This window comes from Taudactylus pleione, unplaced genomic scaffold (genome assembly GCF_031769625.1).
Source record: "Taudactylus pleione unplaced genomic scaffold, aTauple2 ptg001830l, whole genome shotgun sequence".
Lineage (NCBI taxonomy): Eukaryota > Metazoa > Chordata > Amphibia > Anura > Myobatrachidae > Taudactylus > Taudactylus pleione.
In genome coordinates this window covers 91,375-119,241 of record NW_028286227.1, presented here as the reverse complement: position 1 = coordinate 119,241, position 27,867 = coordinate 91,375, and the positions used below count along the sequence as shown (strand labels likewise).

Sequence of the window (27,867 nt, the reverse complement as noted above, 5' to 3'; positions counted from 1 at the left end):
GTGTACATTGTGGCCCCAGCTTCCAGCAATGTGTACTTGTGCCATGTGCGTAGTGACCTTGTCCAAATAGCGTCATCACCACCCTATCCCATGCAGCAAGCACCTATTAGAATTCATAAAATTTGGTGACATTAAAAGCAAGACAGAAAAAACAACCAAATTACTTATCAAATAAATTTACATCTCTGTATATTGGGGCGACTCATCTGCATCCAGCAGAGCATTATACAAGGTCGTGCTGGTGCTTGGTGGGGGAGTAATACCTAACTGGGCAGGGGGGGGGGCGGACATACCTATTTGGGGCAGGGGAAAATAGCATTGGATCTGCAATGTATGTAGAATTTGTGAGATTTTTGCTCATATAGCGACTCAATAGGTCGTGGGTTAACTTTAGAAAATTTCTTTGGATATCTGTATCCATATTTCTCAATGTGCTGTTCACATGAGCTGTGAAATCATCTATTGCATCTGGGGGTTTCTGCAGAAGCCGTTCTGCGTTTTGTAAAATATTGTCCTCACGTTCAGTAAGATTTTCCTTTCTCCCTTGTTTTTTTTTCTTTTTTTGGGGTTGTTGAGAAGATGAGGGTCCAGGTGGAAGTGGAGTTTTCACTTGTGTGCTATTCTCCGGATCACTGTCACCACCGAGCAGACTGAGGTCCGGTGTGGATGTTAAATCAGGGTGTTGGGTGGGAGTCTATATAGGAAAAAAAGATATGAAAAAAAATTATAGTCATGTTTTAACCCCTTTTTTACTATTTTTACAGTTTCTTAACATCGTGGAGGAGTGGACCAGCATCGCGGAAGATTTTGAACAATGTTGGAATTTCCCTAACTGCGGAGGAGCCATCGATGTGAAACACATCCGCATCAACCCACCTGCCAACACGGGATCATACTACTACAACTACAAAGGATTCTTCAGCATCGTTCTCATGGCAGTGGTGAATGCCAACTACGAATTTCTGTTTGTGGATGTCGGCAAGAATGGCCATGCTTCAGATGGTGGGTCCTTCAAAAAGACGGCTTTCTACCAGAGACTCGCCAACAAAACCCTCAACTTGCCCTCACTGGACCAGACAAAGCACGGCCTAAATTACGTTGGGGGGGGGGGGGGGGGGGTGATAACCTGGCAAAAAAAGAGTCGGTCTGTTTGCATTTTTCTCTGTCTAAATGAATTTACAAATACACAAATGTAGATCTAATCTGTCCTGCGGCTGGAATCATGACCCAATAGCCGTAGTATATAATATAATTGTACTAAAAAGAGGTTCATATGACTTATGAGAGCTGCCCCATACTATTAATGGTAGTGCCCAATGCTCCTTTTACATTATTGTGCAAGTGCTGCAGCAGCTGCAGGAGACCTGAGTGGGCAGGCAGGAGCCGGAACTCTCAGCACACGGGCGGCAGTTGGCAGCTGCATGCGCTGCTGTATAGGGAACCACCATCCTGAGCGTCTCCTTCCAGAGGTCACCCGCAGGAGAAGGCTGTGTCAGAGATGTGAGGGTAGGATTTAAGGTGGAGCCAGTGAGAGTGACAGGCTGTGGGCAGAGATATCTGGCAACTGAGGGGGCGGGGCTGGAAGTTACACTGGGCCCTATCAACGCTGATGAGTGGTCAGACAGAAGAGGACGGCTTCCGGCTGTGAGACGCACCCTGAGGTACAGTGCCCAAACTCAGTTACTTATCCTCATTGTATAAACCATACATTCATTTATTGGTATTGAGGTAAATTGTTGTATCAATCAACTAAAAGATTAGTACATATAGTGCAATGCACATATCAATACAATTACAAAAATCAATGTAAAAAAATTACACTTAAGTTACAAAATACCTTTAGTGCAAAATTAACTGTTGCGTCACGGTGACAACACTTTACAAAAAATAAGTTGCCTAAACCTAGTGACCAGTATGGGAATTTCTTCTTGAAAGGCTGGGGTAATTCGGGAAGGTTACCGCATATATGTGATACGATACACATTTTTTAAACATTTATTTATATATATATATATATATATATATATATATACTATACACACACAGTATATCGCATCGTGCATGCAGCACAGTTCAGAATTCAAACACCAACTGTCACTCCAACTGCTGCCACTCAACACTGGCAGTTGGTGTGGCTCCCCTACGTCAACAGTGAGGGAAGGGATTGCGTTACTACAGAGGTGAGAGAGGAAATGTCAAATGTGTACTACGGGGTGAAGGAAGGGAATGAGTTACAACATGGATGACGGTGGAGAATGTGTTACTAAAGGGGTGAGCAGGGGTAATGTGTTTTACTATAGAGGTGAGGGAGTGGAATGTGTTAGTACATAGGTGAGGGAGGGTAATGTCTTACTATGGCAATGATGCATAACTATTAGAGATGTGCGGGTTCGGATTTACTCGGTTCTTTTTGCCACATTACCGCAAGTTCGGATTAGTTTGGATTTATCTTATTGGCTATCAAAAACACGTCACAGCCGGATAGCCAATATCATGCCGTTTTTAAAATCCGAGTAAAACCGATCCGCACATTTAGGATTAATGTGTTACTGGAGAGGTCTGTTTCCATCTTGGAAATGGAAACAGTAAATAGCTACCTGAGCAAAACTGGGTACATCTGCTAGTGTCTTTCCGCTGAGTCCAGAACGAGGCAAAACATTATCTTCTGTGCCAAGATGTCCGTGAAAGATGACATTTTGCCTCGTTCTGAGATTTGATTTTGGGGGGATGATCCGATCCATAACCGAACCCCTCATCTCTAATATTTATCTTTGATATCCTGAGTATATCTTGTAATCGGACAGAATAAGAATTACAATTGTAATGCAGCTATTACTATGTGTATCATAATTATCCTTCTGTATTTTCATCATTGTAATATGTGACCTCTTACAGGGAAACTAATTGTCTCAAACCCTTATTCGGGTCCAAGAACCAAGAGCTTGCACTCACATTCCTGACTGATTTGCCATTTCAGAGGGCGTTTAATAATATGTGAACTTTTGCATTACAATTTATAGTCTTAAAAAATGACTGTAAGACAGAATTTCTATCTGCTATAAATATTGCAAAATATAGTTAGTATATACGATATATATATATGATGACCAGGGCCCTATCTGTGTGGAGTTTGTATATTCTCCCGGTGTTTATATAAGGGTTTCCTGTGGCTGTTCTGGTTTCTTCCCACATACCAAAAACATACTGCTATTTTATAAATGTACCCCATGGCACTGTTTCCCACCTCCATTCCTCAGTGGCCCCAGACAGTGCATGTTTTATGGATCTCCTAGATGGTGCACAGGTGTATTAATTACTGGCTCACACAAAAGGTGCAAATTATTTCACTTGTGATACTGAAAATATCTGTAAAACATGCGCTGATGAGGTTCCTGTGTACTGGAGATGGGACTCAAAACCTTAGTGTGTATACATTCTGAGAGAGGGAATGTAGAGTGCAAGCTCCAATTAGGCAGTAAACTGATGACAGTGACAAATAATCTATTTGTACAGTAACACATTACTTTATACACTGTACTTATGAATAAAACAATAATAATCACGCAGAAAAAAAGCAGAGGGGGGACCTGCTGAGAACCCCAAAGAGGCAGCCGAAGCGCCGACACACATTGAAACAGCAGAGGGGGACCTGCTGAGAACCCCAAAGAGGCGGCCGAAGCGCCGACACACATTGAAACAGCAGAGGGGGACCTGAGAACCCCTAAGAGGAGGCCAAAGCGCCGACAAACATTGAAACAGCAGAGGGGGACCTGCTGAGAACCCCTAAGAGGCGGCCGAAGCGCCGACAAACATTGAAACAGCAGAGGGGGACCTGCTGAGAACCCCTAAGAGGCGGCCAAAGCGCCGACAAACATTGAAACAGCAGAGGGGGACCTGCTGAGAACCCCTAAGAGGCGGCCGAAGCGCCGACAAACATTGAAACAGCAGAGGGGGACCTGCTGAGAACCCCTAAGAGGCGGCCGAATCGCCGACAAACATTGAAACAGCAGAGGGGGACCTGCTGAGAACCCCTAAGAGGCGGCCGAAGCGCCGACAAACATTGAAACAGCAGAGGGGGACCAGCTGAGAACCCCTAAGAGGCGGCCGTAGCGCCGACAAACGTTGAAACAGCAGAGGGGGACCTGCTGAGAACCCCTAAGAGGCGGCCGAAGCGCCGACAAACATTGAAACAGCAGAGGGGGACCTGCTGAGAACCCCTAAGAGGCGGCCGAAGCGCCGACAAACATTGAAACAGCAGAGGGGGACCTGCTGAGAACCCCTAAGAGGCGGCCGAAGCGCCGACAAACATTGAAACAGCAGAGGGGGACCTGCTGAGAACCCCTAAGAGGCGGCCGAAGCGCCGACAAACATTGAAACAGCAGAGGGGGACCTGCTGAGAACCCCTAAGAGGCGGCCGAAGCGCCGACAAACATTGAAACAGCAGAGGGGGACCTGCTGAGAACCCCTAAGAGGCGGCCGAAGCGCCGACAAACATTGAAACAGCAGAGGGGGACCTGCTGAGAACCCCTAAGAGGCGGCCGAAGCGCCGACAAACATTGAAACAGCAGAGGGGGACCTGCTGAGAACCCCTAAGAGGCGGCCGAAGCGCCGACAAACATTGAAACAGCAGAGGGGGACCTGCTGAGAACCCCTAAGAGGCGGCCGAAGCGCCGACAAACATTGAAACAGCAGAGGGGGACCTGCTGAGAACCCCTAAGAGGCGGCCGAAGCGCCGACAAACATTGAAACAGCAGAGGGGGACCTGCTGAGAACCCCTAAGAGGCGGCCGAAGCGCCGACAAACATTGAAACAGCAGAGGGGGACCTGCTGAGAACCCCTAAGAGGCGGCCGAAGCGCCGACAAACATTGAAACAGCAGAGGGGGACCTGCTGAGAACCCCTAAGAGGCGGCCGAAGCGCCGACAAACATTGAAACAGCAGAGGGGGACCTGCTGAGAACCCCTAAGAGGCGGCCGTAGCGCCGACAAACAATGAAACAGCAGAGGGGGACCTGCTGAGAACCCCTAAGAGGCGTCCGTAGCGCCGACAAACATTGAAACAGCAGTGGGGGACCTGCTGAGAACCCCTAAGAGGCGTCCGTAGCGCCGACAAACATTGAAACAGCAGAAGGGGACCTGCTGAGAACCCCTAAGAGGCGGCCGAAGCGCCGACAAACATTGAAACAGCAGAGGGGGACCTGCTGAGAACCCCTAAGAGGCGGCCGAAGCGCCGACAAACATTGAAACAGCAGAGGGGGACCTGCTGAGAACCCCTAAGAGGCGGCCAAAGCGCCGACAAACATTGAAACAGCAGAGGGGGACCTGCTGAGAACCCCTAAGAGGCGGCCGAAGCGCCGACAAACATTGAAACAGCAGAGGGGGACCTGCTGAGAACCCCTAAGAGGCGGCCGAAGCGCCGACAAACATTGAAACAGCAGAGGGGGACCTGCTGAGAACCCCTAAGAGGCGGCCGAAGCGCCGACAAACATTGAAACAGCAGAGGGGGACCTGCTGAGAACCCCTAAGAGGCGGCCGAAGCGCCGACAAACATTGAAACAGCAGAGGGGGACCTGCTGAGAACCCCTAAGAGGCGGCCGAAGCGCCGACAAACATTGAAACAGCAGAGGGGGACCTGCTGAGAACCCCTAAGAGGCGGCCGAAGCGCCGACAAACATTGAAACAGCAGAGGGGGACCTGCTGAGAACCCCTAAGAGGCGGCCGTAGCGCCGACAAACAATGAAACAGCAGAGGGGGACCTGCTGAGAACCCCTAAGAGGCGTCCGTAGCGCCGACAAACATTGAAACAGCAGTGGGGGACCTGCTGAGAACCCCTAACAGGCGTCCGTAGCGCCGACAAACATTGAAACAGCAGAGGGGGACCTGCTGAGAACCCCTAAGAGGCGGCCGAAGCGCCGACAAACATTGAAACAGCAGAGGGGGACCTGCTGAGAACCCCTAAGAGGCGGCCGAAGCGCCGACAAACATTGAAACAGCAGAGGGGGACCTGCTGAGAACCCCTAAGAGGCGGCCGAAGCGCCGACAAACATTGAAACAGCAGAGGGGGACCTGCTGAGAACCCCTAAGAGGCGGCCGAAGCGCCGACAAACATTGAAACAGCAGAGGGGGACCTGCTGAGAACCCCTAAGAGGCGGCCGAAGCGCCGACAAACGTTGAAACAGCAGAGGGGGACCTGCTGAGAACCCCTAAGAGGCGGCCGAAGCGCCGACAAACGTTGAAACAGCAGAGGGGGGACCTGCTGAGAACCCCTAAGAGGCGGCCGAAGCGCCGACAAACGTTGAAACAGCAGAGGGGGGACCTGCTGAGAACCCCTAAGAGGCGGCCGAAGCGCGACAAACGTTGAAACAGCAGAGGGGGACCTGCTGAGAACCCCTAAGAGGCGGCCGAAGCGCCGACAAACGTTGAAACAGCAGAGGGGGACCTGCTGGAGAACCCCTAAGAGGCGGCCGAAGCGCCGACAAACGTTGAAACAGCAGAGGGGGACCTGCTGAGAACCCCTAAGAGGCGGCCCGAAGCGGCCGACAAACGTTGAAACAAGCAGAGGGGGACCTGCTGAGAACCCCTAAGAGGCGGCCGAAGCGCCGACAAACGTTGAAACAGCAGAGGGGGACCTGCTGAGAACCCCTAAGAGGCGGCCGAAGCGCCGACAAACGTTGAAACAGCAGAGGGGACCTGCTGAGAACCCCTAAGAGACGGCCGAAGCGCCGACAAACATTGAAACAGCAGAGGGGGACCTGCTGAGAACCCCTAAGAGGCGGCCGAAGCGCCGACTAACATTGAAACAGCAGTGGGGGACCTGCTGAGAACCCCTAAGAGGCGGCCGAAGCGCCGACTAACATTGAAACAGCAGAGGGGGATGCTGAGAACCCCTAAGAGGCGGCCAAAGCGCCGACAAACATTGAAACAGCAGAGGGGGACCTGCTGAGAACCCCTAAGAGGCGGCCAAAGCGCCGACAAACATTGAAACAGCAGAGGGGGACCTGCTGAGAACCCCTAAGAGGCGTCCGAAGCGCCGACAAACATTGAAACAGCAGAGGGGGACCTGCTGAGAACCCCTAAGAGGGCGTTCCGAAGCGCCGACAAACATTGAAACAGCAGAGGGGGACCTGCTGAGAACCCCTAAGAGGCGGCCGAAGCGCGACAAACATTGAAACAGCAGAGGGGGACCTGCTGAGAACCCCTAAGAGGCGGGCCGGTAGCGCCGACAAACATTGAAACAGCAGAGGGGGACCTGCTGAGAACCCATAAGAGGCGGCCGAAGCGCCGACAAACAAAGAAACAGCAGAGGGGGACCTGCTGAGAACCCCTAAGAGGCGGCCGAAGCGCCGACAAACATTGAAAGAGCAGAGGGGGGACCTGCTGAGAACCCCTAAGAGGCGGCCGAAGCGCCGACAAACATTGAAACAGCAGAGGGGGACCTGCTGAGAACCCCTAAGAGGCGGCCGAAGCGCCGACAAACATTGAAACAGCAGAGTGGGACCTGCTGAGAACCCCTAAGAGGGCGGCCCGTAGCGCCGACAAACATTGAAACAGCAGAGAGGGACCTGCTGAGAACCCCTAAGAGGCGCGCCGAAGCGCCGACAAACATTGAAACAGCAGAGGGGGACCTGCTGAGAACCCCTAAGAGGCGGCCGTAGCGCCGACAAACATTGAAACAGCAGAGGGGGACCTGCTGAGAACCCCTAAGAGGCGGCCGAAGCGCCGACAAACATTGAAACAGAAGAGGGGACCCTGCTGAGAACCCCTAAGAGGCGGCCGAAGCGCCGACAAACATTGAAACAGCAGAGGGGGACCTGCTGAGAACCCCTAAGAGGCGGCCGAAGCGCCGACAAACATTGAAACAGCAGAGGGGGGACCTGCTGAGAACCCCCTAAGAGGCGGCCGTAGCGCCGACAAACAATGAAACAGCAGAGGGGGACCTGCTGAGAACCCCTAAGAGGCGGCCGTAGCGCCGACAAACGTGTGAAACAGCAGAGGGGGACCTGCTGAGAACCCCTAAGAGGCGGCCGTAGCGCCGACAAACGTTGAAACAGCAGAGGGGGACCTGCTGAGAACCCTTAAGAGGCGGCCGTAGCGCCGACAAAGTTGAAACAGCAGAGGGGGACCTGCTGAGAACCCCTAAGAGGCGGGCCGAAGCGCCGACAAACGTTGAAACAGCAGAGGGGGACCTGCTGAGAACCCCTAAGAGGCGGCCGAAGCGCCGACAAACGTTGAAACAGCAGAGGGGGACCTGCTGAGAACCCCTAAGAGGCGGCCGAAGCGCCGACAAACGTTGAAACAGCAGAGGGGGACCTGCTGAGAACCCCTAAGAGGCGGCCCGAAGCGCCGACAAACGTTGAAACAGCAGAGGGGGACCTGCTGAGAACCCCTAAGAGGCGGCCGAAGCGCCGACAAACGCTGAAACAGCAGAGGGGGACCTGCTGAGAACCCCTAAGAGGCGGCCGAAGCGCCGACAAACGCTGAAACAGCAGAGGGGGACCTGCTGAGAACCCCTAAGAGGGCGGCCGAAGCGCCGACAAACGTTGAAACAGCAGAGGGGGACCTGCTGAGAACCCCTAAGAGGCGACCGAAGCGCCGACAAACGTTGAAACAGCAGAGGGGGACCTGCTGAGAACCCCTAAGAGGCGGCCGAAGCGCCGACAAACGTTGAAACAGCAGAGGGGGACCTTGCTGAGAACCCCTAAGAGGCGGCCGTAGCGCCGACAAACGTTGAAACAGCAGAGGGGGACCTGCTGAGAACCCCTAGAGGCGGCCGAAGCGCCGACAAACGTTGAAACAGCAGAGGGGGACCTGCTGAGAACCCCTAAGAGGCGGCCGAAGCGCCGACAAACGCTGAAACAGCAGAGGGGGACCTGCTGAGAACCCCTAAGAGGCGGCCGAAGCGCCGACAAACGTTTGAAACAGCAGAGGGGGACCTGCTGAGAACCCCTAAGAGGCGACCGAAGCGCCGACAAACATTGAAACAGCAAGAGGGGGACCTGCTGAGAACCACCTAAGAGGCGGCCGAAGCGCCGACAAACATTGAAACAGCAGAGGGGGACCTGCTGAGAACCCTAAGAGGCGGCCGAAGCGCCGACAAACATTGAAACAGCAGAGGGGGACCTGCTGAGAACCCCTAAGAGGCGGCCGAAGCGCCGACAAACATTGAAACAGCAGAGGGGGACCTGCTGAGAACCCCTAAGAGGCGGCCGAAAGCGCCGACAAACATTGAAACAGCAGAGGGGGACCTGCTGAGAACCCCTAAGAGGCGGCCCGAAGCGCCGACAAACATTGAAACAGCAGAGGGGGACCTGCTGAGAACCCCTAAGAGGCGGCCGAAGCGCCGACAAACATTGAAACAGCAGAGGGGGACCTGCTGAGAACCCCTAAGAGGCGGCCGAAGCGCCGACAAACATTGAAACAGCAGAGGGGGACCTGCTGAGAACCCCTAAGAGGCGGCCGTAGCGCCGACAAACAATGAAACAGCAGAGGGGGACCTGCTGAGAACCCCTAAGAGGCGTCCGTAGCGCCGACAAACATTGAAACAGCAGTGGGGGACCTGCTGAGAACCCTAAGAGGCGGCCGAAGCGCCGACGAAACGTTGAAACAGCAGAGGGGGACCTGCTGAGAACCCCTAAGAGGCGGCCGAAGCGCCGACAAACGTTGAAACAGCAGAGGGGGACCTGCTGAGAACCCCTAAGAGGGCGGCCGAAGCGCCGACAAACGTTGAAACAGCAGAGGGGGACCTGCTGAGAACCCCTAAGAGGCGCCGAAGCGCCGACAAACGTTGAAACAGCAGAGGGGGACCTGCTGAGAACCCCTAAGAGGCGGCCGAAGCGCCGACAAACATTGAAACAGCAGAGGGGGACCTGCTGAGAACCCCTAAGAGGCGGCCGAAGCGCCGACAAACGTTGAAACAGCAGAGGGGACCTGCTGAGAACCCCTAAGGAGGCGGCCGGAAGCGCCGACAAACGTTGAAACAGCAGAGGGGGACCTGCTGAGAACCCCTAAGAGGCGGCCGAAGCGCCGACAAACGTTGAAACAGCAAAGGGGGACCTGCTGAGAACCCCTAAGAGGCGGCCGAAGCGCCGACAAACGTTGAAACAGCAGAGGGGGACCTGCTGAGAACCACTAAGAGGCGGCCGTAGCGCCGACAAACGTTGAAACAGCAGAGGGGGACCTGCTGAGAACCCCTAAGAGGCGGCCGAAGCGCCGACAAACGTTGAAACAGCAGAGGGGGACCTGCTGAGAACCCCTAAGAGGCGGCCGTAGCGCCGACAAACGTTGAAACAGCAGAGGGGGACCTGCTGAGAACCCCTAAGAGGCGGCCGTAGCGCCGACAAACGTTGAAACAGCAGAGGGGGACCTGCTGAGAACCCCTAAGAGGCGGCCGAAGCGCCGACAAACGTTGAAACAGCAGAGGGGGACCTGCTGAGAACCCCTAAGAGGCGGCCGAAGCGCCGACAAACGTTGAAACAGCAGAGGGGGACCTGCTGAGAACCCCTAAGAGGCGGCCGTAGCGCCGACAAACATTGAAACAGCAGAGGGGGACCTGCTGAGAACCCCTAAGAGGCGGCCGAAGCGCCGACAAACGTTGAAACAGCAGAGGGGGACCTGCTGAGAACCCCTAAGAGGCGGCCGAAGCGCCGACAAACGTTGAAACAGCAGAGGGGGACATGCTGAGAACCCCTAAGAGGCGGCCGAAGCGCCGACAAACGTTGAAACAGCAGAGGGGGACCTGCTGAGAACCCCTAAGAGGCGGCCGAAGCGCCGACAAACGTTGAAACAGCAGAGGGGGACCTGCTGAGAACCCCTAAGAGGCGGCCGAAGCGCCGACAAACGTTGAAACAGCAGAGGGGGACCTGCTGAGAACCCCTAAGAGGCGGCCGAAGCGCCGACAAACATTGAAACAGCAGAGGGGGACCTGCTGAGAACCCCTAAGAGGCGGCCGAAGCGCCGACAAACATTGAAACAGCAGAGGGGGACCTGCTGAGAACCCCTAAGAGGCGGCCGAAGCGTCGGCCGAAGCGCCGACTAACATTGAAACAGCAGAGGGGGACCTGCTGAGAACCCCTAAGAGGCGGCCAAAGCGCCGACAAACATTGAAACAGCAGAGGGGGACCTGCTGAGAACCCCTAAGAGGCAGCCAAAGCGCCGACAAACATTGAAACAGCAGAGGGGGACCTGCTGAGAACCCCTAAGAGGCGTCCGAAGCGCCGACAAACATTGAAACAGCAGAGGGGGACCTGCTGAGAACCCATAAGAGGCGGCCGAAGCGCCGACAAACATTGAAACAGCAGAGGGGGACCTGCTGAGAACCCCTAAGAGGCGGCCGTAGCGCCGACAAACATTGAAACAGCAGAGGGGGACCTGCTGAGAACCCATAAGAGGCGGCCGTAGCGCCGACAAACAAAGAAACAGCAGAGGGGGACCTGCTGAGAACCCCTAAGAGGCGGCCGAAGAGCCGACAAACATTGAAACAGCAGAGGGGGACCTGCTGAGAACCCCTAAGAGGCGGCCGAAGCGCCGACAAACATTGAAACAGCAGAGGGGGACCTGCTGAGAACCCCTAAGAGGCGGCCGAAGCGCCGACAAACATTGAAAGAGCAGAGGGGGACCTGCTGAGAACCCCTAAGAGGCGGCCGAAGCGCCGACAAACATTGAAACAGCAGAGGGGGACCTGCTGAGAACCCCTAAGAGGCGGCCGAAGCGCCGACAAACATTGAAACAGCAGAGTGGGACCTGCTGAGAACCCCTAAGAGGCGGCCGTAGCGCCGACAAACATTGAAACAGCAGAGAGGGACCTGCTGAGAACCCCTAAGAGGCGGCCGAAGCGCCGACAAACATTGAAACAGCAGAGGGGGACCTGCTGAGAACCCCTAAGAGGCGGCCGTAGCGCCGACAAACATTGAAACAGCAGAGGGGGACCTGCTGAGAACCCCTAAGAGGCGGCCGAAGCGCCGACAAACATTGAAACAGCAGAGGGGGACCTGCTGAGAACCCCTAAGAGGCGGCCGAAGCGCCGACAAACATTGAAACAGCAGAGGGGGACCTGCTGAGAACCCCTAAGAGGCGTCCGTAGCGCCGACAAACAATGAAACAGCAGAGGGGGACCTGCTGAGAACCCCTAAGAGGCGGCCGTAGCGCCGACAAACGTTGAAACAGCAGAGGGGGACCTGCTGAGAACCCCTAAGAGGCGGCCGTAGCGCCGACAAACGTTGAAACAGCAGAGGGGGACCTGCTGAGAACCCTTAAGAGGCGGCCGTAGCGCCGACAAACGTTGAAACAGCAGAGGGGGACCTGCTGAGAACCCCTAAGAGGCGGCCGAAGCGCCGACAAACGTTTGAAACAGCAGAGGGGGACCTGCTGAGAACCCCTAAGAGGCGGCCGAAGCGCCGACAAACGTTGAAACAGCAGAGGGGGACCTGCTGAGAACCCCTAAGAGGCGGCCGAAGCGCCGACAAACGTTGAAACAGCAGAGGGGGACCTGCTGAGAACCCCTAAGAGGCGGCCGAAGCGCCGACAAACGTTGAAACAGCAGAGGGGGACCTGCTGAGAACCCCTAAGAGGCGGCCGAAGCGCCGACAAACGTTGAAACAGCAGAGGGGGACCTGCTGAGTACCCCTAAGAGGCGGCCGAAGCGCCGACAAACGTTGAAACAGCAGAGGGGGACCTGCTGAGAACCCCTAAGAGGCGGCCGAAGCGCCGACAAACGTTGAAACAGCAGAGGGGGACCTGCTGAGAACCCCTAAGAGGCGGCCGAAGCGCCGACAAACGTTGAAACAGCAGAGGGGGACCTGCTGAGAACCCCTAAGAGGCAACCGAAGCGCCGACAAACATTGAAACAGCAGAGGGGGACCTGCTGAGAACCCCTAAGAGGCGGCCGAAGCGCCGACAAACATTGAAACAGCAGAGGGGGACCTGCTGAGAACCCCTAAGAGGCGGCCGAAGCGCCGACAAACATTGAAACAGCAGAGGGGGACCTGCTGAGAACCCCTAAGAGGCGGCCGAAGCGCCGACAAACATTGAAACAGCAGAGGGGGACCTGCTGAGAACCCCTAAGAGGCGGCCGAAGCGCCGACAAACATTGAAACAGCAGAGGGGGACCTGCTGAGAACCCCTAAGAGGCGGCCGAAGCGCCGACAAACATTGAAACAGCAGAGGGGGACCTGCTGAGAACCCCTAAGAGGCGGCCGAAGCGCCGACAAACATTGAAACAGCAGAGGGGGACCTGCTGAGAACCCCTAAGAGGCGGCCGAAGCGCCGACAAACATTGAAACAGCAGAGGGGGACCTGCTGAGAACCCCTAAGAGGCGGCCGAAGCGCCGACAAACATTGAAACAGCAGAGGGGGACCTGCTGAGAACCCCTAAGAGGCGGCCGAAGCGCCGACAAACATTGAAACAGCAGAGGGGGACCTGCTGAGAACCCCTAAGAGGCGGCCGAAGCGCCGACAAACATTGAAACAGCAGAGGGGGACCTGCTGAGAACCCCTAAGAGGCGGCCGAAGCGCCGACAAACATTGAAACAGCAGAGGGGGACCTGCTGAGAACCCCTAAGAGGCGGCCGAAGCGCCGACAAACATTGAAACAGCAGAGGGGGACCTGCTGAGAACCCCTAAGAGGCGTCCGAAGCGCCGACAAACATTGAAACAGCAGAGGGGGACCTGCTGAGAACCCCTAAGAGGCGTCCGAAGCGCCGACAAACATTGAAACAGCAGAGGGGGACCTGCTGAGAACCCCTAAGAGGCGGCCGAAGCGCCGACAAACATTGAAACAGCAGAGGGGGACCTGCTGAGAACCCCTAAGAGGCGGCCGAAGCGCCGACAAACATTGAAACAGCAGAGGGGGACCTGCTGAGAACCCCTAAGAGGCGGCCGAAGCGCCGACAAACATTGAAACAGCAGAGGGGACCTGCTGAGAACCCCTAAGAGGCGGCCAAAGCGCCGACAAACATTGAAACAGCAGAGGGGACCTGCTGAGAACCCCTAAGAGGCGGCCAAAGCGCCGACAAACATTGAAACAGCAGAGGGGGACCTGCTGAGAACCCCTAAGAGGCGGCCAAAGCGCCGACAAACATTGAAACAGCAGAGGGGGACCTGCTGAGAACCCCTAAGAACCCCTAAGAGGCGGCCGAAGCGCCGACAAACATTGAAACAGCAGAGGGGGACCTGCTGAGAACCCCTAAGAGGCGGCCGAAGCGCCGACAAACATTGAAACAGCAGAGGGGGACCTGCTGAGAACCCCTAAGAGGCGGCCGTAGCGCCGACAAACATTGAAACAGCAGAGGGGGACCTGCTGAGAACCCCTAAGAGGCGGCCGTAGCGCCGACAAACATTGAAACAGCAGAGGGGGACCTGCTGAGAACCCCTAAGAGGCGGCCGTAGCGCCGACAAACATTGAAACAGCAGAGGGGGACCTGCTGAGAACCCCTAAGAGGCGGCCGAAGCGCCGACAAACATTGAAACAGCAGAGGGGGACCTGCTGAGAACCCCTAAGAGGCGGCCGAAGCGCCGACAAACATTGAAACAGCAGAGGGGGACCTGCTGAGAACCCCTAAGAGGCGGCCGAAGCGCCGACAAACATTGAAACAGCAGAGGGGGACCTGCTGAGAACCCCTAAGAGGCGGCCGAAGCGCCGACAAACATTGAAACAGCAGAGGGGGACCTGCTGAGAACCCCTAAGAGGCGGCCTAAGCGCCGACAAACATTGAAACAGCAGAGGGGGACCTGCTGAGAACCCCTAAGAGGCGGCCTAAGCGCCGACAAACATTGAAACAGCAGAGGGGGACCTGCTGAGAACCCCTAAGAGGCGGCCGAAGCGCCGACAAACATTGAAACAGCAGAGGGGGACCTGCTGAGAACCCCTAAGAGGCGGCCGAAGCGCCAACAAACATTGAAACAGCAGAGGGGGACCTGCTGAGAACCCCTAAGAGGCGGCCGTAGCGCCGACAAACATTGAAACAGCAGAGGGGGACCTGCTGAGAACCCCTAAGAGGCGGCCGTAGCGCCGACAAACATTGAAACAGCAGAGGGGGACCTGCTGAGAACCCCTAAGAGGCGGCCGAAGCGCCGACAAACATTGAAACAGCAGAGGGGGACCTGCTGAGAACCCCTAAGAGGCGGCCGAAGCGCCGACAAACATTGAAACAGCAGAGGGGGACCTGCTGAGAACCCCTAAGAGGCGGCCGAAGCGCCGACAAACATTGAAACAGCAGAGGGGGACCTGCTGAGAACCCCTAAGAGGCGGCCGAAGCGCCGACAAACATTGAAACAGCAGAGGGGGACCTGCTGAGAACCCCTAAGAGGCGGCCGAAGCGCCGACAAACATTGAAACAGCAGAGGGGGACCTGCTGAGAACCCCTAAGAGGCGGCCGAAGCGCCGACAAACATTGAAACAGCAGACGGGGACCTGCTGAGAACCCCTAAGAGGCGGCCGAAGCGCCGACAAACATTGAAACAGCAGAGGGGGACCTGCTGAGAACCCCTAAGAGGCGGCCGAAGCGCCGACAAACATTGAAACAGCAGAGGGGGACCTGCTGGGAACCCCTAAGAGGCAGCCGTAGCGCCGACAATCAATGAAACAGCAGAGGGGGACCTGCTGGGAACCCCTAAGAGGCGGCCGAAGCACCGACCCACATTGAATCAGCAGAGGGGGACCTGCTGGGAACCCCTAAGAGGCGGCCGAAGCGCCGACCCACATTGAATCAGCAGACCTGCTGAGAATAGAGGCCAAAATATGATAATTCTGTCAATGTCCCAATATTTATGCACCTGACTGTATATTACAAAATTCTCCGGTGTACATCCCTTTGTCCCAATTTAAGATGATTACCAGCTGTATAACTTCATTTATTTGGGGAAATAATGCTCAACGTATAGCTTATAAGACACTGTCGACCTCGAGGGGAAGGTGGACTAGCGTTGCCTGATTTATATCTTTACTACCTAGCAGCTCAGATGTCCCAGATGAGGGAGTGGGTTACTCCGGTGGATCGGGGAGATCTTCCCTTGGCTCTCCTTGCAAAAGCGGGCCTGAAGCTTTCCCCCTTACAATTTTTGTTGGCTTGTACACCTCTCTCACGGTGTCCACCATTGCTGCAACAGGCTCGTAGAGTGTGGCTGGCCGGGAGAAGCTATTGGGGGAGACTCCAATTGATCTATGTTCCCCACTTTGGGATAATCTCTCTATTTCTGAGGTCAGGGGATTACAGGGTAGAGAGGCTTCGAGGTCATATGAAGTGGTAGCTATTGGGCAGCTGTACCAAGATGGGGTTCTTTATTCATTTACGTATTTGTCCTCCAAATATGGTCTCCCAGCTCACTTCTTTTATAGATACCTCCAGATTCAACATGCTCTCTGTGCAGTGGAGGGATGCAGTTCCTAACTTTAGTGAAGCCCCAAAGCGCCTATTGGTGCGTACTCTGCCCTCTAGTAGAACAGTTTCGGTAGGCTATTCCTTACTTTTGTCTTCTGGGGGAGGAGGGAGTTTGGCTGGCCTTAGAGCCCGTTGGGACAATGATCTGGGTACTGTCTGATGATGACTGGAAGATTGTTATCGGGTCTCCTCAGGTGGCTACGGCATATACAATATTTCAGCAGATACAATTGTATATTCTGCAAAGGGTTCATTGGACCCCACTTACACTTTTTGAGTTTGGAGGTTCTGCCGTGGACTCCTGTCCCAAGCGCCTTGCTCCGTCTGCTGATTTCTGGCATCTCCTCTGGTCATGCCCCTGTATTGCTTTGTTTTGGACTAGTGTGGTTACTGGTGTGCGAGATACGGGTATTCATGTACCTCTATTAACTCCACGTATCTGTTTATTTGGCCTGGACTTGGAGGATTCACTCTCTGGTTCCCATAAATTATATGTCAATAACCTTTTAATTGTGGCAAGGGTTTGTATTCCCCTCATGTGGATGGCCCCTGATCCGCCCACCTTTGCATCCTGGGTCGCCTTGGTTAATTTTACAACATCCCATGAACGCTATTTGTATCAGAAACGTGGCTGTCCAAGTAAATTTAATAAAGTCTGGTCTTTGTGGCAGAGATCCCGTCACGCCCTCTCTAATTAATAGTGATTATGATTTATTAGTTTTTGTGTTTATAGTGCCTCGTCAGCCGTTTATTTATAAGTGCTTTTCACACAGTATTTTTGTAAGTCATACATGCAAGAGTGATAATGTAAAAATTGAGTGATTGTAATTGTTCACCCTCTGCTTTAAAGTATGTACTATAGAAATATTATTTAGATGTTTGCCGGAATGTCAGATACTCTGCTACTGTACCGATTTGTATGTAATGCTGTACAATACTGATCGTTTATTTCTTTATTATATGTACTTTGTTTTTCTTTTCTATTGATAAAAGAAAATTTATTAAAAATATTTGTTTAAAAAAAAAAAAAAAAAGCACATTGAGGCAAGAAAATCCCTCAAGTATTTCCCAGAAGGTACAAAAACTTGTACCTTCTCACTGAACCATCCCTGCAACTGTGTTTATTTTATTAAAGACAGATGCATGCATCATGGATCTCCCCGTGTCTATTTTTTTTTTAACAAATGACGCAGCTCGAACGCATGATGCACCGCATACTGAAAAGCACAGCACGATCAGCATACGACGGATAATATGGGCTGCACATCTGATCATACGATACATTTTAAGAGTAGCGGGAGCGCGCATCGCATCGTATCCTACCTTAAAAAGTACACGATTTCCACACGATTCATCGTACGACGTGTCGCATATCGGGCAATCGGCTTGAAATCGCACTAGAGTATGGCCAGCTTTACATTAAGGATGACCTATGAGTAATCTCCTGTACACACAGTACGATAACATGTCAGATTTCAATGATAACGATCCTATCGTTATTGTTAAAATCTGACAGTTTCTGGGCCCTGCTAACGACCATACGATGGACGATGCGCGTCCACATATGTTAGTTGACGACGAACTACCGTCGTCTGTGCAAGCAGGCAGACCTGGCCGATATCGACCAGGTAAGCCTGTTTACTATAGGGACCAGTGATTGTTGATCGGGGGTCATTATAGTAGTGGAGGGTCTGCTGCATGTGCTGGATGCCCGACCCAGCACATGCAGAACATTCAGACGATCGTCTGATCGTTATCTGATCGTTGCTGTCGTACCGTGTGTACGCAGCATAGCAATTAGAATGTAACACAATGTAACATTGTATATCCTCAAAATCTAAACATATAGGCCCTCATTCAGAGGCGGTCGGAGGATGCAAGCGGTCGTTCAGAAACTGGGTGGCCACTTGCATCCTGACCGGCCGCCTGTTTCGGTCGTTAGGCTGTGGGTTTACACCCACAGCTCTAATGACCGCTAGGGTAATGACCATCGGGGCTTACGACGAGACCCTAGGGTAGGGTCTCACTTGTCATAAGCCCCGGAGAGCTTCTGGCTCTGTCAGAGCCGGAAGCTCTCCACTGACATCACTAGTAGACCGTACGGCCGCCTCTGAATGAAGCCCATAATCTCTGCCAGTATATAAAATATTCAGTTTAAAGGCATTTGGTGTATTCTTTCATCAGGACAATATATGCCCACGAACTGTGTTATGCACTACATAAGGAAAAGAAAAACAATTATTATAGTTCATGCTACCAGACTCTTACAAGCTGAATAGGCTACCTATTACAATAGGTTTATTCCTATTAGTGTGTACTAAGTGCAGGGGCGGATTGGAAAACTTAAGTGACCCTGGAAAATTTTTATAAAGTGGCACACGTTGGCTAACAGTGATAGCAACCAGCACTATTCACTACTTGCATGGACGGGCCTACACCAAGTAGAGCCAGGGGGTGAAATGTCTTAAGGAAAAAAAATTAACTATTTTTTGTGTGTACTAAATAAAAATACACCTTAATTGTATTGTGGTTTCTCTGCAACGGGGGAACCTCTGAAGAATAGATCCTTCTTGGACTGGCAGTGTCGGTATTCACTATCCATGCAGGTGTTCAAATGGTGCGGAAGCCGCCCGATTGCCTAGGAATAAAGCCAACATTATCATCATGCAATAGCGATTCAACCAGATAATCCCACAATAACAGAAGTTTTGGGGCAGGGCAAAATGTGAGTTTCTCTGATCTAACAATTTTATATTAATAAAATATATTTGCTAATTTGGTGCCATTTGTATATATGGTTTTAAGAATTGATGTTTTAATGAAGATTATTGACCCGCTGGCCTTTTTTTCTAATCCTACCAGCGGTCCGGGATGCGGTCATAATACCGACTGTGGGTATTCCGCTGGTCAGAATGCCGGCGCCGGAATCCCAACACCTGACAGAATCTCGGCGCTGGAATCCCAAAGGTAAGTAGTGGCATTGGGGGAGGGTTAGGGGTTGGTTTAGGCGCTAGGGGGAGGGTTAGGTTTAGGGTGCGGGGGTGGGAGGGGGAGGTATAGGGGTAGGGAAAGGGGGGGTTAGGATACAGACCAACCGATGTCGGTATCCTAACCCTGTCGGGATGCCGGCGTTGGGATTTTGTCCGCCGGGATCCGTGCCCAACCAAGTGGTCCTAATGATCGGGTGGGGCGGAGAGAGAGAGTGATATATGGGAGGGACACTGGGCTAGAAGAAGGGACAGTGAGATGGGGGTGCACCTGTCTAGACGGGAATGAAGGGCAGTGAGATTGGGGGTGGGAAGGGGAACACTGGACTCAATGGGGTGGGCACTGTTACTGGGCTGGCTGGGTTTTTTTAAGAGGTGGAGCAGTGATTGGGGAGATGGTTGTGGAGGGAAAGGGGAGACAATGGGATTGGGGACGGTGAAGGGGTCAGTGAGATGGTGGGGGTTTGAGAGACACTTGGCTGAAGGGGGGTGGAGACACAGGGAAGGGAGTACTTACCTGGGTTGTTGAGCATGCCTGGTCCCCGCAAACTCACTGGAGCAGCATCCGTAGCCACAGCAGCCTCCAGAGCACCTCAGCTGGGATTTGGGAGGCAGGAGCTGAGGTCCAGGAGCAGAGTTGAGAGTGGAGTGGCATGGCATGGTGTGGCGGTCAGGAGAGCCGCACCGGGCCATGGGGAAGGGGTGTGGCCTAACTGCGGGAGGCATGGCCACACCCCCTTAGAGAAAAAAACAACACAGTTTTGCAGCGCCACGGAGGTGGGCTTTGTGAGACCCGGCACATAGCCAGTGGAGGGGGGTGCAATCAGTATGATTGCTCTCCCCACAGGCACTGGAGACTGCTGTGGCTGCTGCTTTAATGTAAGAGGGAGGGGGAGGCAGCACCGGGCCCCTCCATCAAGGCAGGGGTCGGGTAATTAGTACCCGCTCCCCCCCCTCTCGGGAGCACTGGTGGCATTGTGGCCCGGTGGGGTGGGACTGCCGAGCCGTCAGTCTAAGGCAGCTGTCTGAACAGAGGCTGCTGAATTCATTGGAGGCAGGCCTCTCTCCAGCTAAGGAACATGATATGAGGGCGGGCCTCCTCCCGATCAGTGCTGACCGAAACACTGGACCTCAATCAGAGCCGCTCGCAAAATGCGAGTGTTCGCTCTGAATGAGGGAGGCCGCTACTTTTTTATGAGCCGGCCTCCTGGCCGCTCGCTGGGCTGTGGGTGACCACCACAGCTCTAGCGAGCAACCAGGTTGATGGTCGCGATGATCAAGACCCTACCTTGTATACAGCCTGGCTACACCCCTTCATCATACCCTCCCAGCCTAGAGTCACCTTGTATACAGCCTGGCTACACCCCTTCATCCTACCCTCCCAGCATAGAGTCACCTTGTATACAGCCTGGCTACACACCTTCACCATACCCTCCCAGCATAGTCACCTTGTATACAGCCTGGCTACACCCGCTTGAGAGATATGGTAAGAACTTACCCTTGTTATCTCTCTTTCTTCGAAGTCCACAGGGTTGACCTTTAGGTATAGCTGGATCTGGATCCACGGGCACCACACAGTTAAAAGTTTTAGCTCTCAGGATGCACTTGGTCCATCCTCCTTTTTACCCCGCCCCCGAGCCACAGGCACCTCAGTTGATAAGTAGCCAAGGCCGGCGGAGGAACAACAGAAAGAAGGAAGACTGGAACACACAAGAACCATACTCACAGAAAGTGAGATGGAAAACCAGTGACCAGTAACACAGCCCATATGAAGCCAGGTGCGTCAAGGCGGGTGCCCTGTGGACCCTATGGACTTCGAAGAAAGAGAGATAACAAGGGTAAGTGCTTACCATATCTCTCATTTTCTTTTTCAGGGTCCATAGGGGGTCCACAGGGTTGACCTTGGGGATGTCCCAAAGCAGTCCAATTAAGGATGGAGACGCTCCTGCGCTGAGAGTAGAATCCAGTGCCCAAAGGAAGCATCCTGAGAGGCGAAGGTGTCAAAAGCATAGAACCTCAGGAAGGTCTGGATGGAAGACCACATAGCCGCCTTACACAGCTGACAGCCGAGGCACCACGGCGAGCTGCCCACGAGGAGCCCACAGACCGAGTAGAATGAGCCTTAACAGAAACTGGAACAGGCAGGCCCGTCTGTGTATAAGCCTCAGAGATAGCCAAACGAAGCCATCTAGCCAAAGTGTGTTTGTTTTCTGGCCATTCCCTCTTGTGAAATCCAAAGAGTACGAATAAGGAATCAGATTTCCGAAGGGAACCGGTCCGGTCCCATAAATTTTGAGAGCACGGACCACATCCAAGGAGGCCTCACCAGCTGTGAGGTCTGGTGACTGAAAGGCCGGTACAACAATTTCCTGATTAATATGGAAATTAGAAACAACTTTAGGTAGAAAACCAAGATGAGTGTGAAGCACCGTCCTGGTGAAATATCAGAAAGGGAGGACGACAGGAAAGCGCCCCCAATTCTTATACCCTCCTGGCCAAAGCAATTGCTAGGAGAAAGAGTCTTAGTCGTCAACCACTTGAATTCCACCGACTCTAGTGGTTCAAATGGAGGGCCCAAAGAACTACTGCAAAATCCCAAGGAGCCACTGGGGGGACAAAGGGAGGTTGAATCCATAAGACACCTTGGAGGAAGGTGTGGATATCCGTTAGCGGAGCAAGTCTACGTTGGAACCATACTGACAGAGCAGAGACAAGCACTTTCAATGAGACCAGGGTCCAATCCAGCTTGAAGGAAGGCCAGGACTCTGGAAATCCAAAACACCTGGAGGTCGTAACCTCTGGGACGAAACCATTGGAAATACCTATGCCACACTCTGTGATAGATCTTAGCAGAAGCTGGCTTACGTGCTCTAAGCATCGTGTTGATGACAGAGCTAGAGAATCCTTTGGACCTTAGGAGGGATGTCCCAAGAGCCATGCTGTCAAAGACAGACGACCCAGGTCCGGGTAAAGGCAAGGACCTTGAGACAGCAGGTCCGGTCGTTGAGGCAGCAGGAACTGTGTTGATGGAGAGACTCCAAAGATATGAGTACCAATGACGCCTGGGTCAAGCTGGAGCCACTAGCCGGACAGTGCCTCCGTCTTGTCTGAAATTGCGAAGAACTTGAGGAAGAAGAGAGACTGGAGGGAATAGGTACGCAAACTGGAAGGTCCACTTCACTGATAATGCGTCTACAAAGGTTGCCTCGGCATCTCTTGTTCTGGACCCGTACACTGGCAGTTTGTGACTGTGCCGGGAGGCTATGAGGTCCACCTTTGGGAGGCCCCATCTGTTCACTAGGAGTTGAAATGCCACTTGGTGAAGAGACCATTCCCCGGAATACACGTCGTGACGGCTGAGGAAGTCTGCTTTCCAATTGAGAACTCCCGGAAGAAACCCAGCAGAGATGGCTGGAAGGTGACCCTCAGCCCACGTTTGAATGTGTGACACTCCTGTCATTGCTGCCCGACTTTGAGTGCCTCCTTGTGAGTGATGTAAGCCACTGTTGTGGCATTGTCGGACTGAACCTGTACAGGTTTTCCGTGAAGTATGTGCTGGGCTAGTTTGAGGGCCCAGTAGACACCTCGAAGTTCCAATATGTTGATTGGCAGGGTTGATTGGACTGATGTCCAACGGCCCTGAAAGGAATGCGGACTGGTCACTGCGCCCCAGCCCCGGAGACTAGAGTCCGTTGTTAGGATTACCCAGTCCGGGATCCAAAAGGGGCGAACCCTTGATTAGAATAGATGTCTGTAGTCACCAAGATAGAGACAGAAGCACCTCCGGAGAGAGCACCATCGTTTGAGCTTTGATCCGATGTCTTAACCTGTTCCATCTGGAGAGAACTAGCCTCTGCAAAGGCCTGTAATGGAACTGAGCATATTCCACCATGTCGAAGGTGGACAACATGGATCCCAGAACTTGCATTGCTGAGTAGATCGACACTCGGTGATTGTGAAGACATCTGTGCACTCGTACTCGAAGTGTGGAGATCTTGTCTGATTTCAGAAAGATTCTCTGATCCTGAGAATCCAGCAGGGCCTCCAGATGAATCATTCTATGTGAGGGATTCAGGGAGGCCCTTATTTCCAGATGATTAACCAACTGTGCTTGTGAAGGAAAGCAATGATTAGCTATAGATGGCTTTTTAAGCCCCTCTGGGGATTCTGCTAATAGCAGGAAGTCGCCCAGATATGGTAGCAGTCGGACACCCTGACCATGCAGGTGGGCTGCTATGACAGCCATAATTTTTGGAAACACCTATGGAGCTGTGGACAGTTCAAAGGGCAGAAAACTGGAGATATCGGTAATGAGAGGGCGCTATAGGTACATGTATGTACTCGTCCTGAATATCCAGCGATACCATAAAGTCTCCCAGCTCCATAGCTAGGATGATGGAGCATATGGTTTCCACCCTGAACCTTAGCACCCTTAGGGATTTGTTCAGGGATTTGAGGATAAGCCGATGAGACCTATTCGGCTTCTGAACCAAAAAGAGTAGAATTATATTCAGTCCCTCGCTGAGATAGCAGGACTGGCACAATTACCCCTGCTTGCAGCAAGTACTGTATGGCCTTCTGGATTTGTATAAAAACTGGTGGGGAGGCAGTCTGAGAAAGTAGAGGGCATACCCATGAGAGACCACTTCTCTCATGGTCTCCAAGCATCCGTGGTGGTTTGACACCAATACTGGGCGAACTGAAGAAGTCGGCCTCCTTCTCTGGGAACCCCTAGAGGGAGGCCCGTCCCACCAGGCTAAGGGGTTTATCCTCGGGTTTTGAAGCAGGGCGTCTGCTTGGTTCTGGTTTTGGGGAGCCCTCGTGGAAGCCAAATGCCTAGAAAAGGATTTCCTTTAGGCTTTCCTTGAGGAGGAAAGGACTTAAAAAGATTTAGAGCCTGATTCAGACCCGCTCGCGAGCGCATAGCACTCACAAGCGGGTCGATGTTTGGCCCCTGCGCATGACGGGTGCTCCGTCGCTACGGGTCTGGTACCAATACAGGTCGGCTGTTGATTATAATTGACAGCTCGCCCTGTTTTGGAGGTGGGCAGGGGGGGTTGGCTTGACAAACGGAGGCGTTCCAAAGGGAACACCTGCCGTTTGTAGGCAGCCCTACTGACATCACCAGTGATGTCAGTAGGTGGACTTCCTGCTCTATTAGAGCAGGAAGTCCACTGGGACTTGCGATGGACGAGACCCTACCTCAAGGGTCTCGTCACAAGCCCGATGGTCGCAACCATCACCTGGCCGCTCGCAAAAGCTGTGGGTGGTCACCCACAGCTATGCGAGCGGCCAGGAGGCCAACACACACAAATAAAAGAAAAAGGCCCTGATTCAGAGCGAGCACTCTGAAAGAGCGTCCGGCTCTGAATCAGGGCCATAGTCCGAGGCCTTGTAGTAGAGGTAGCTGAAGGCAGAAATGCCGCTTTTGATACTACCAACGTGGTTACGATATTTGTCAATGGGTCAAACAAGATCTCCCCATTATAGGGTAATCCTTCAAGGCCTTTCCTGGAATCCACATCTGCCTTCCATGATCACAGCCACAGGGTACGGCAGGCAGACAAAGAGGCGGCCGAAACTGTGGAGGTTAGGAGACTGGCATCTAAGGTTGCTTCACCAATATAGGAAGCTGCATCTCGAATGTGAGCAACAAAAGACATCTGATTCCTAGAAGCTTCTGAGGGAAAAGTGTTTTCAAGTGCGTCAGCCCAGCTCTCTATAGGTTTAGCTACCCATGTGATAGCCATGGGTGGGCGGGCAACAGTCCCTTAAAGAGAGCATATCGATTTCAGGCAATCTTCCACCTTCCTATGTAGTTCAAGGAAGTAATTGTAGGAATAGGCAACGTATTTTAATTAAACACGTAACATGGGAATCCACAGGGGGTGTTTCTGACTTTGCACAATGAGCCACAGAAAAAGGGTAACATGAAGTTAGCTATTTTTGTGGTTGAAACCTCTTACCAGACCGATTGCCAGGCTGCAGCCATGTGTTCAGCTAGCTGATCCGATATAGGGAAATCTGCTGAAGTCCCTTTCTGCCATTTAAACAGCGGGTGCTTGGATTTAGGGGCTGGCTCGTCATCTTCTATTAATAAGATGGATCTGACAGCTCGCACCAAAGCAGGAATATTATTTTTGACCGACTCTCATTCTCCTCCAGAAGGGAGTCAGGTTTAAAGAGATCAGCATCTTTTACCTCATCGGATGATACCTCAGAATCTGAAAGTTGCGTGGACTGTGACGATACCACAGGACGCTTAAAGGGGTTACTGGGAAGGGGCTTCTTACCCTGCAACATGGAGTGAAAGCCATTAGATGTAGCCACCAGACTCTGCACCGAGTTAGAAAGTACATCTACCCATGGTGGCAGTACAGGGGGCTTGTATCGCCTGAACCTGTTGAGGCAACCCCAAAGGGGACATTACTGCCTGCTGTGATAACCCCATAGGGGGAATTACAGCCAGATCCGCTATGCGGTCCGCAATAGTGGCTAGTACCTTGGAGAAAATTAAGCTCAGGAGGGCCCTAGCACCGGCTCTGTCTGATGGGCCAGGTGGAGTATAATACTTACTACATAGCCCATCTTGTATGAAATCCTCCTCACTTAAGCCTGCAGCACATAACTTGCAAGATAGCAGTATGTGAGCAGATGCCTGTTGTTACTCTTGCCTTTGCTAAACATAGCTGCAGAGTAAATTGCACACAATATGGCACTGGGTATAATGCAACCTCTGTGTTATTGTAGGATACTAGTAGCAATGCAAAATACTGGTCTTGTCTTATGCTTGGCTAAGCAGCATGAGCCCACAGCCCAAATATGGCACAGTGCAACGAACTCCTGTATGTGACAAACCTCACAAATACTTAGTTCTATAGAAGTGAGGCATTGGAAACCCCCTGAATACACCTGTATGTTAGGGTAATAGTCAGAGAAAAGATAAGGATAAATTCCATCCCATCATGGTACCATAATAATCTATGGTATTTAGTGTTCCCTCTAGCTCCGGCGGCAGGCAGGGCGCCGGAGCTAGAGAGGGCAATGTTGTGCGCGCGACGAAGGTGCGCGCGTCCGAAAAGGGGGCGTGGTTACGAAAAGGGGGCGTGTCTATAAGACGCGTCCCCTTTTCGTCATACTTGGGTGCGTGCCCGGCGCTTACGGACATGCCGGGCAGTCCCCAAGCGCTGCAGAAAGGGAGAATAGACGTCGGGCGCATGCGCCCGGCGTCTATTCTCCGGCGGTGACCGGGTCACCGCATGTTTGTCCACCCGCGGGACACTGCGTCCCGCGGGTGAGAACGGCTCCCGCAGGCTGTTAGGGCAGGGTGCTTTTTGCCCTCCTCCTGGAGGGCAGGGTGCTTTTTGCCCTCCAGAAGGAGGGCAGGGCGCCGCGCCCCGCTAAAACAGCCTAGCGGGAACGCTAGGTATTCTAATGGTGCATACACACGGTCAGATGTGTCAAATGAACAATTAAACGATTTTACCAATGATTTGAACGATTTCTGACTGCATTAAAATGAATGGAATCGTCCAAATCTGACTGCAAAGACATCAGATGTCAGATATCGTTATCTGACAAGCGGGAACGCGCATCGTTCATCTGACCAACATGTCAGATATGTCAGATTTTCCTTCAGATATGAACGATTTTTAAAATCGTTATTGTACAGATCTGAAGGAAGATCTGACTGTGTGTATGCACCTTAACCCTATATTAGTCTTCTTTTGCATCCTGAAGATAGTGCATTAAAGCACTGAAACGAACTGTGAGTGGAGTGGTTCTTTATGGATGAGTGCTGCACCTATGACATACTTATTGGATTTTATGTGAAGGCACCGTCTGCAGTTAAAGGTTTGGTATTTGAAGCGCCAGACCACGATATATATAAAGATACAGTCAAATCCTGCATACTCAATAATCAAATGAATGATGGGTGCTCAGTCATAGGTGATAAATGAAAAAGTCCGGTATGCACTAAAAACAAGTAGTGTGTGTTATTGTTTAACTGTGATTTGCCCCGTGATGAATATGCCAGTGGCCACCGAAGCGGCCGTTGGGCTATCTATATATCATGATCAATTGCTGTTGTATCGGCTCCAGGCAGATGAAGTCCGTTAAGTATTAACTGGTATTTTCTGCATGTAGCACTTTGATTTGTGACTGAAGAATCATACTGGAGGCTGTTTTATGAGCATGCATTATATATAAATTACATTTTGGCATAGTTATTTGAAGTGCTGTTTTTTTTCAGTGCATACCGGCACTCTCTCTAATTCTATACTTCACCCCGCTGCTCTCATTATGTCATGTCTCCAACATGAGGATGTATGCAGGTATTGACTGCGGCACTCAGGGTTTCTCAAAAGAATAAAACAGCAGCCTTTGGTATGTCAACGTTTCAATGTTTAAACCAACATTTTCATCAGAAATAAAGAATAAGTGTGTATTCACCATTTATATGTGCTCCCCTTCACCATGCTCAGCCTCCTGCCGGGGGTCCTGTCAA

The 27,867-nt window shown here is 52.6% G+C and overlaps 1 long non-coding RNA gene across 1 annotated transcript; it reads right to left on the bottom strand.

Moving 5' to 3' along the window:
- Positions 1–27,867, bottom strand: LOC148436310 (uncharacterized). Its single transcript, XR_015876470.1, has 3 exons — positions 27,813–27,867; positions 18,886–19,009; positions 1–694 (listed from the first exon to the last, which is right to left on the bottom strand). It is a non-coding gene; the product is annotated as an uncharacterized LOC148436310 (long non-coding RNA).